Raw genomic sequence first — 6843 nt, 5'->3', positions numbered from 1 at the left:
GCTTTGGATTTTACATGGGACATCAAGTGCTGCCCCAACACAGCAGGCCACCAAATATGTCTATCGGAAAAAAAGAAACAAAAATGCCCTTTAAATCATAGCCTACAATAAAGAATATTACCACATGATGAATTAATATTTTCATTCCTGTCACCTCAACAGAATTTCCTTCATATTTCAAGTGATGTATTGTCTCTGATAATATTCTGTGATGGAAATTACAATGTTACATTTTGGAATAAAATAGAATATAGGCATCTTATTTTGACTAGTATTTTAGTGTCCTGAATACATACAATGAATTTTGAACAATACCCGTTCTTGTCTTAGGACAACTTTGATGAACTTTTTTGATCCACTTCAAATGTTAACTACTATATATATATATATATACATACACACACACATTTATATATACATATATAGCCTAAATATATACATTTATATACATTTAAACTAAGCACACATATATATTGAATATATACAGTAGGCCTATATAATACATTTCTAAATATGTTATATGCTTATAATATGTTTTATTTCTAATAAAAATGACTGCATGGCATATATACTGTATTTTTTATAATGATTTTTGTTATCATGACTGAAAGTTATTGTGTCATTTTCATTATCAGGGACTGATATGTTTTTAATCAGTAGTCGGGCAAACTTAACATTGATCATTCTGTGTATCCCAAAGAGTTTCAGACATGAACATCTTAATTGGCCATATTTCTTAACGCTTGGTCATTTTGCAGGAGTTAGTAAGCCTGGAGTCAGATAAGCCATGGATTACAGTGATGGATCAAGAGCACTGTATTCCACCTTTGTAAATGTTAACACAATAATTCAGACCCAGTCCTTTCAGATTAGATGGTTATAGTACAAATACATGAGCACTTTCATCTTAAGAAACACTCTAGAACTAAGGTTGTGCTTGAATTTGTTTGACTGAGCACTTAAGAGTATCTGATCAGATTTAGCCTCTGAATGACATATTTACTCTTTTCACGGATGCACTAGTTTAAAATAATGAGAGTACACTTGATTTCAAAACTTAAAATACCATAGAACATAACTGTAAATAGCAAAATGACATTAAAACAGGTTCTATAAAGTGTAAAACATCATTCATGACATCATGATGACTGTTTCATTGTTGGACCTCAGTGCCTATAGTGCCATAATTACATCATAGTTCTGCTGAACATTGTGCTTTGCTGTGGATGATCAGGATGTTTTACCAGCTTATTCTCTCTGACTGGATGGCACACTCCTGGCCCCACATTCCTATGGTTTGTCATCTGTATCAGAATAACGTAGTGCAGTGAAAAAGGAAAATCAGCTCATCGTCTGCGTCAACCATGCACAGAGACACTACGAAAAACATTGCGTTCACACCAATGTATTTTAGAAAAAATGAACATTAATTTCTAATAGACCAGGTTAATATCGGATTATAATGTTGTCATCAGCAAGTAAGAGAAAACTTCAGTGGATTCGAAACAAAAAAAGAAAATACAAATAAACATTTTTATTATGCGTGTGTATATTAATGATACATTTTATTAATATATATACACTCACCTAAAGGATTATTAGGAACACCATACTAATACTGTGTTTGACCCCCTTTCGCCTTCAGAACTGCCTTAATTCTACGTGGCATTGATTCAACAAGGTGCTGAAAGCATTCTTTAGAAATGTTGGCCCATATTGATAGGATAGCATCTTGCAGTTGATGGATATTTGTGGGATGCACATCCAGGGCACGAAGCTCCCGTTCCACCACATCCCAAAGATGCTCTATTGGGTTGAGATCTGGTGACTGTGGGGGCCATTTTAGTACAGTGAACTCATTGTCATGTTCAAGAAACCAATTTGAAATGATTCGAGCTTTGTGACATGGTGCATTATCCTGCTGGAAGTAGCCATCAGAGGATGGGTACATGGTGGTCATAAAGGGATGTACATGGTGGTCATAAAGGGATGGACATGGTCAGAAACAATGCTCAGGTAGGCCGTGGCATTTAAACGATGCCCAATTGGCACTAAGGGGCCTAAAGTGTGCCAAGAAAACATCCCCCACACCATTACACCACCACCACCAGCCTGCACAGTGGTAACAAGGCATGATGGATCCATGTTCTCATTCTGTTTACGCCAAATTCTGACTCTACCATCTGAATGTCTCAACAGAAATCGAGACTCATCAGACCAGGCAACATTTTTCCAGTCTTCAACTGTCCAATTTTGGTGAGCTTGTGCAAATTGTAGCCTCTTTTTCCTATTTGTAGTGGAGATGAGTGGTACCCGGTGGGGTCTTCTGCTGTTGTAGCCCATCCGCCTCAAGGTTGTGCGTGTTGTGGCTTCACAAATGCTTTGCTGCATACCTCGGTTGTAACGAGTGGTTATTTCAGTCAAAGTTGCTCTTCTATCAGCTTGAATCAGCCAGCCCATTCTCCTCTGACCTCTAGCATCAACAAGGCATTTTCACCCACAGGACTGCCGCATACTGGATGTTTTTCCCTTTTCGCACCATTCTTTGTAAACCCTAGAAATGGTTGTGCGTGAAAATCCCAGTAACTGAGCAGATTGTGAAATACTCAGACCGGCCCATCTGGCACCAACAACCATGCCACGCTCAAAATTGCTTAAATCACCTTTCTTTCCCATTCTGACATTCAGTTTGGAGTTCAGGAGATTGTCTTGACCAGGACCACACCCCTAAATGCATTGAAGCAACTGCCATGTGATTGGTTGATTAGATAATTGCATTAATGAGAAATTGAACAGGTGTTCCTAATAATCCTATAGGTGAGTGTATTTTGTGTCGTCAGCACTTCTCTGAAAATAGTTAAACAATTTAAAAGCTACATGTCATTTCTCACCAGCGAGGTACAGTAATAACGGCACTGTTCTTGTAACAGATAAACTTACAGTTTCGCTGGTAGAGACATTTTTGCTGAACACAGTTCAGAGACGCACAGGTAATTCACAGCTATCAGTGGTTCAAGCTTTCAGATCTAAAATGACATTTTGGAATTAGCAAATTGGGATTAGATCCGTAAGAAATTAGTCCTAAAAACAAGACCATTTTAAGGAAAAAAACCTGACAAATGTCTTGAAATACATCATCTGAACAATGCTGCGAGGTGTGGTAACGTATTATAAGAGGAATAATTGACTCCAGGCCATTGAATTATTGAAAAATAAAGTCTAACCTCCAAAAATTACATTTTATCCACCAAACGATGCTTTAACATTTGGATGATATAATTTGTCTCCCTGACAATCACCAGGGTGAAACCACTGACATCATAAGTCCTCTAAAAGCGGGTCTGTGATGCTCTCATACAGTAGCCGGGTCCCAGTGAGAGTCATTCGGTGGAAGCCTGATCCAGCGTTCTTGTAAACATTCTAGAGGTTGAAAAAGAGCAGGGGAGGAATTTGGACGCTTTATTTGGTCATAACTGAGGCAGACTATCACCCTGCTATGAGGGTCGAGACGAGGTGTTTCACGCTGTGCAGCTTCACTTTCACTTGGAGTTCAGCAAGTACGCCATAAATGAGTCCAACTGACTCATTGTAACGCTGGCATCATTTAACTAGCTGTATCCATTCTTAGATGCTCTGGAGATCTGTTCTGTGTTAAAGTGTTTTTTTCACTGTACATCCCTATAACTTACCCAATGAGGATGTCAGTGTGAGGTGCGAGTCGGTCACTGGTCTGTAAAACAGCTTTAGCAAAGATAAGCAAATAAAACACACAAAGCAAGGCAAGTTTCAAACTGGAAAAGGAAAGTGGGTTGCTGGGTGGTTTCTTGAAATATTTTCAACACTGTAAAAAATGTAACGTAAAATCAACAGTAACTTACTGGCAACAAATAGCCAACAAGCTTCTGTATTTTATCCCACAGTAAATTACTGTAAAACTAACTACAGTAGTTTTAAGCATAGGCCTACTGTAAAATTAAGTACAGCATTATACTGTTATTTTTTTATTTTATTTTTTATAAATTTTACTGTTATATATTCAATAACACCAGTTATTGCTTCACATCAACAGCTTTATGCAGGTTTCATCTTTTACATTCCATAGCTGAACTTCAATAGAATATACAGATTTACCAGCATATTAGCCATATTTCATCAATGAACAAAATACAATTATAGCCATACCAGGAAAATCTCAGTAGCCTAACACTTTGTGCCAGTGGAAAATAAATGTTGGAATGGTAAATATTAAAATAAATGTTTGAAGAGTTAAAGTGCCTACTTAATTAGTAGTAGGCTAGTATACAGCAATAACCAGTGAATACATATGTAACCCCTCAACCCGGGTCCTACTCGCCCCGCTCTGTGCGGGCCTCGTACCCGGGTCTCTGGCGTGAGAGTCAGGCACTCTAACAAGGAGGCTAAAGACTGCAGCTTCTAGTATCTGTCACTAGAGCGCTTATTGAGATCAGAGGAGTGAGGTTTACTCGCACAGCGACTACTAGCTGGCCTCCGTTACACTCTCCCCCCTAAACCTCACTCCCATCCGGGTCACGGCACCAATGTAACCCCTCCACCCAGGGGCTCTAACAAGGAGGCTAAAGACTGCAGCCTCTAGCATCTGTCGCTAGAGCGCCTATTGAGATCAGCGCTCAGAGGAGTGAGGTTTACTCACACAGTGACTACTAGCTGGCCTCCGTTACACTGTGCCGTAAAGAAAAAAGTTGACAATGACGTCTCTTCCTGTCTGTCTCAGGATGGTCCCGTCGGTCTGCTAGCGCCACTGCGGGAGGAAAATCAGCACGGCTTAAATGGGAAATGAGCACCCACTCCAATGTTCTTAGATATATACACACACACACACACACACATATATATATATATATATAACTCAAACATAAACACAGGTTCTTTACATGGCGATTACATGTCTTTCGAAGTATACTACCAATTTAATGTACTAGGAGGACTTTCATCTTCACGACGCTGCGGGAGGAAAAGGCCAGAAAATGAACGCTTGCTCAGATATTCTTACAGAAATATTTTACCTAGAACGTAGCTTTATATACTGAAAATAAATAACACCAGAATAAAAAATTTAAAGCGATTTAAAAAGTCTACCATAAAAACCTACCATACTCTTGTGGGCTTTCATCTTCATGATGAGTCTGTCCCAGAGCCGCTGTGTGAGGAAGTGTGCAGTTGTTTTTAGTGGTCAGTACTGTATTTAGATTTACAGTAGACTAATATTTTCCCAGAATGCATTCTACAGTAACATACTGTAAACAGCTAATACAGTAGGATACTGTTAAAAATACAGTAATAATGCTGTGAAAACGACATACTGAATTCAGATTTTACAGTAGGGAATTTTTGAGAATAATATTACTGTGAAAACAACAGTGAATGGCTTTATAATGGACTGTACATTTAGTGAATCTCTGGTTGGAGATTTTGAAAGAACTCTAAGTTTGTACGATAACAGCATTTTGGCTTTGTCATGGCTAAAAGCAGGAAAAAAAATTAATCCAGAAGGAAAAAGCCAAAGGAAAAGCAGACAATACTGATTATAAAGAGATGAACAGCTACAGTTTTATGTGAATGAGAGTTTGGCACTGATCTGCATCAGACGCAGTAATGGTTGTACATTTGTGCTTATGGACACAAATGAGCCAGAAAAAAAAAATCAAGAAGGATGGAGAAATGGTGAGAAAAACAGAAACATTACAGCATCTGAAAGCGCCAGTTCCAGAGATTTCCCTGCCCTCCCTGCTTCCTTCTCTCCTTTCTAGGATAGGTCTGTCTGCCTATTTATGGTCGATGGCTCATTCAAGCTACAAAGCTTAGAGGAATTTAGGAGGCTGCTCTGGAGATCTAACAGCCGCGGGCAGGTTTTCTGCACACAGTAGTTATCCGTATCCTCAACAAACCAACCAAATGTACTGGAGACTATTGTAAACAAGCGAATGCCAAGAGCCCATCATAAATCTGCTTGACGTTCTTACAACTCTGATTAGAATGGACAATACAACCCTCAAACAACTTTAATGCCTCGTAAATGTAACTATATAAAGATCAGAGTCTGGAATGCAAATCTACGTCTGGGAACAACTTCAGGATGAATGTCTGAGTGCAGTTCAGTTTCCTTTAACTCCTGGATGTGTGTATGTTCATTATTTTAAAGATCTGTGCTATGCAGTGGATTTAATGTCAGAGCTGAAATGAAATTAGGAGTGATTTAGTTTTCTTTGCATATGCTTTAAATGTATACATGAAAACAAGTCATGAAAACCATCTCTGACAGGTAATAGCAAAGTGAAAAGTATACTTGAGCTTGGTGTGAGGCATATAAAATGTCACAGAGTAGTGCTGGAGATGTACGATATGTAGTGTGTGTGTGAAGGTACCAGGGGAGATTTCACTGAGCCTCAGATGCACTGTGTGACCATGTTTGGTAAAAGCCATCCACACACACACACACAGTTTCTCTGAGCCAACCCATTGACCATGAGTACATGCAGTAGAGCTGAATTCAATCAGAGCCAGACTATACAGACTCAAAGATCTCTCATTCTCCCACTTTAATATTCTCTGTCATCCTCGTTGGCTTTCTTTACCTCTGCTTTATTCTGTCTTCAAGTATTACATAAGCTCTGAGCTGAGGCAGAACTACCTGATGTCGTTTATCAACAGGTAGAGCTGGAGAGATGACAGACAGACAGTCGGATAGACAGATTGATAGAACGACAGACAGATAGAGATACAGACAGACAGACAAATAGACAGATGGACACAAAGACAGACAGATAGACAGACAGTTAGATACAGACATCTTCACTTTGTTCT

This window comes from Abramis brama (assembly GCF_963993115.1).
Source record: "Abramis brama genome assembly, chromosome: 1".
Lineage (NCBI taxonomy): Eukaryota > Metazoa > Chordata > Actinopteri > Cypriniformes > Leuciscidae > Abramis > Abramis brama.
Note: the sequence above shows the minus strand (reverse complement) of the source record.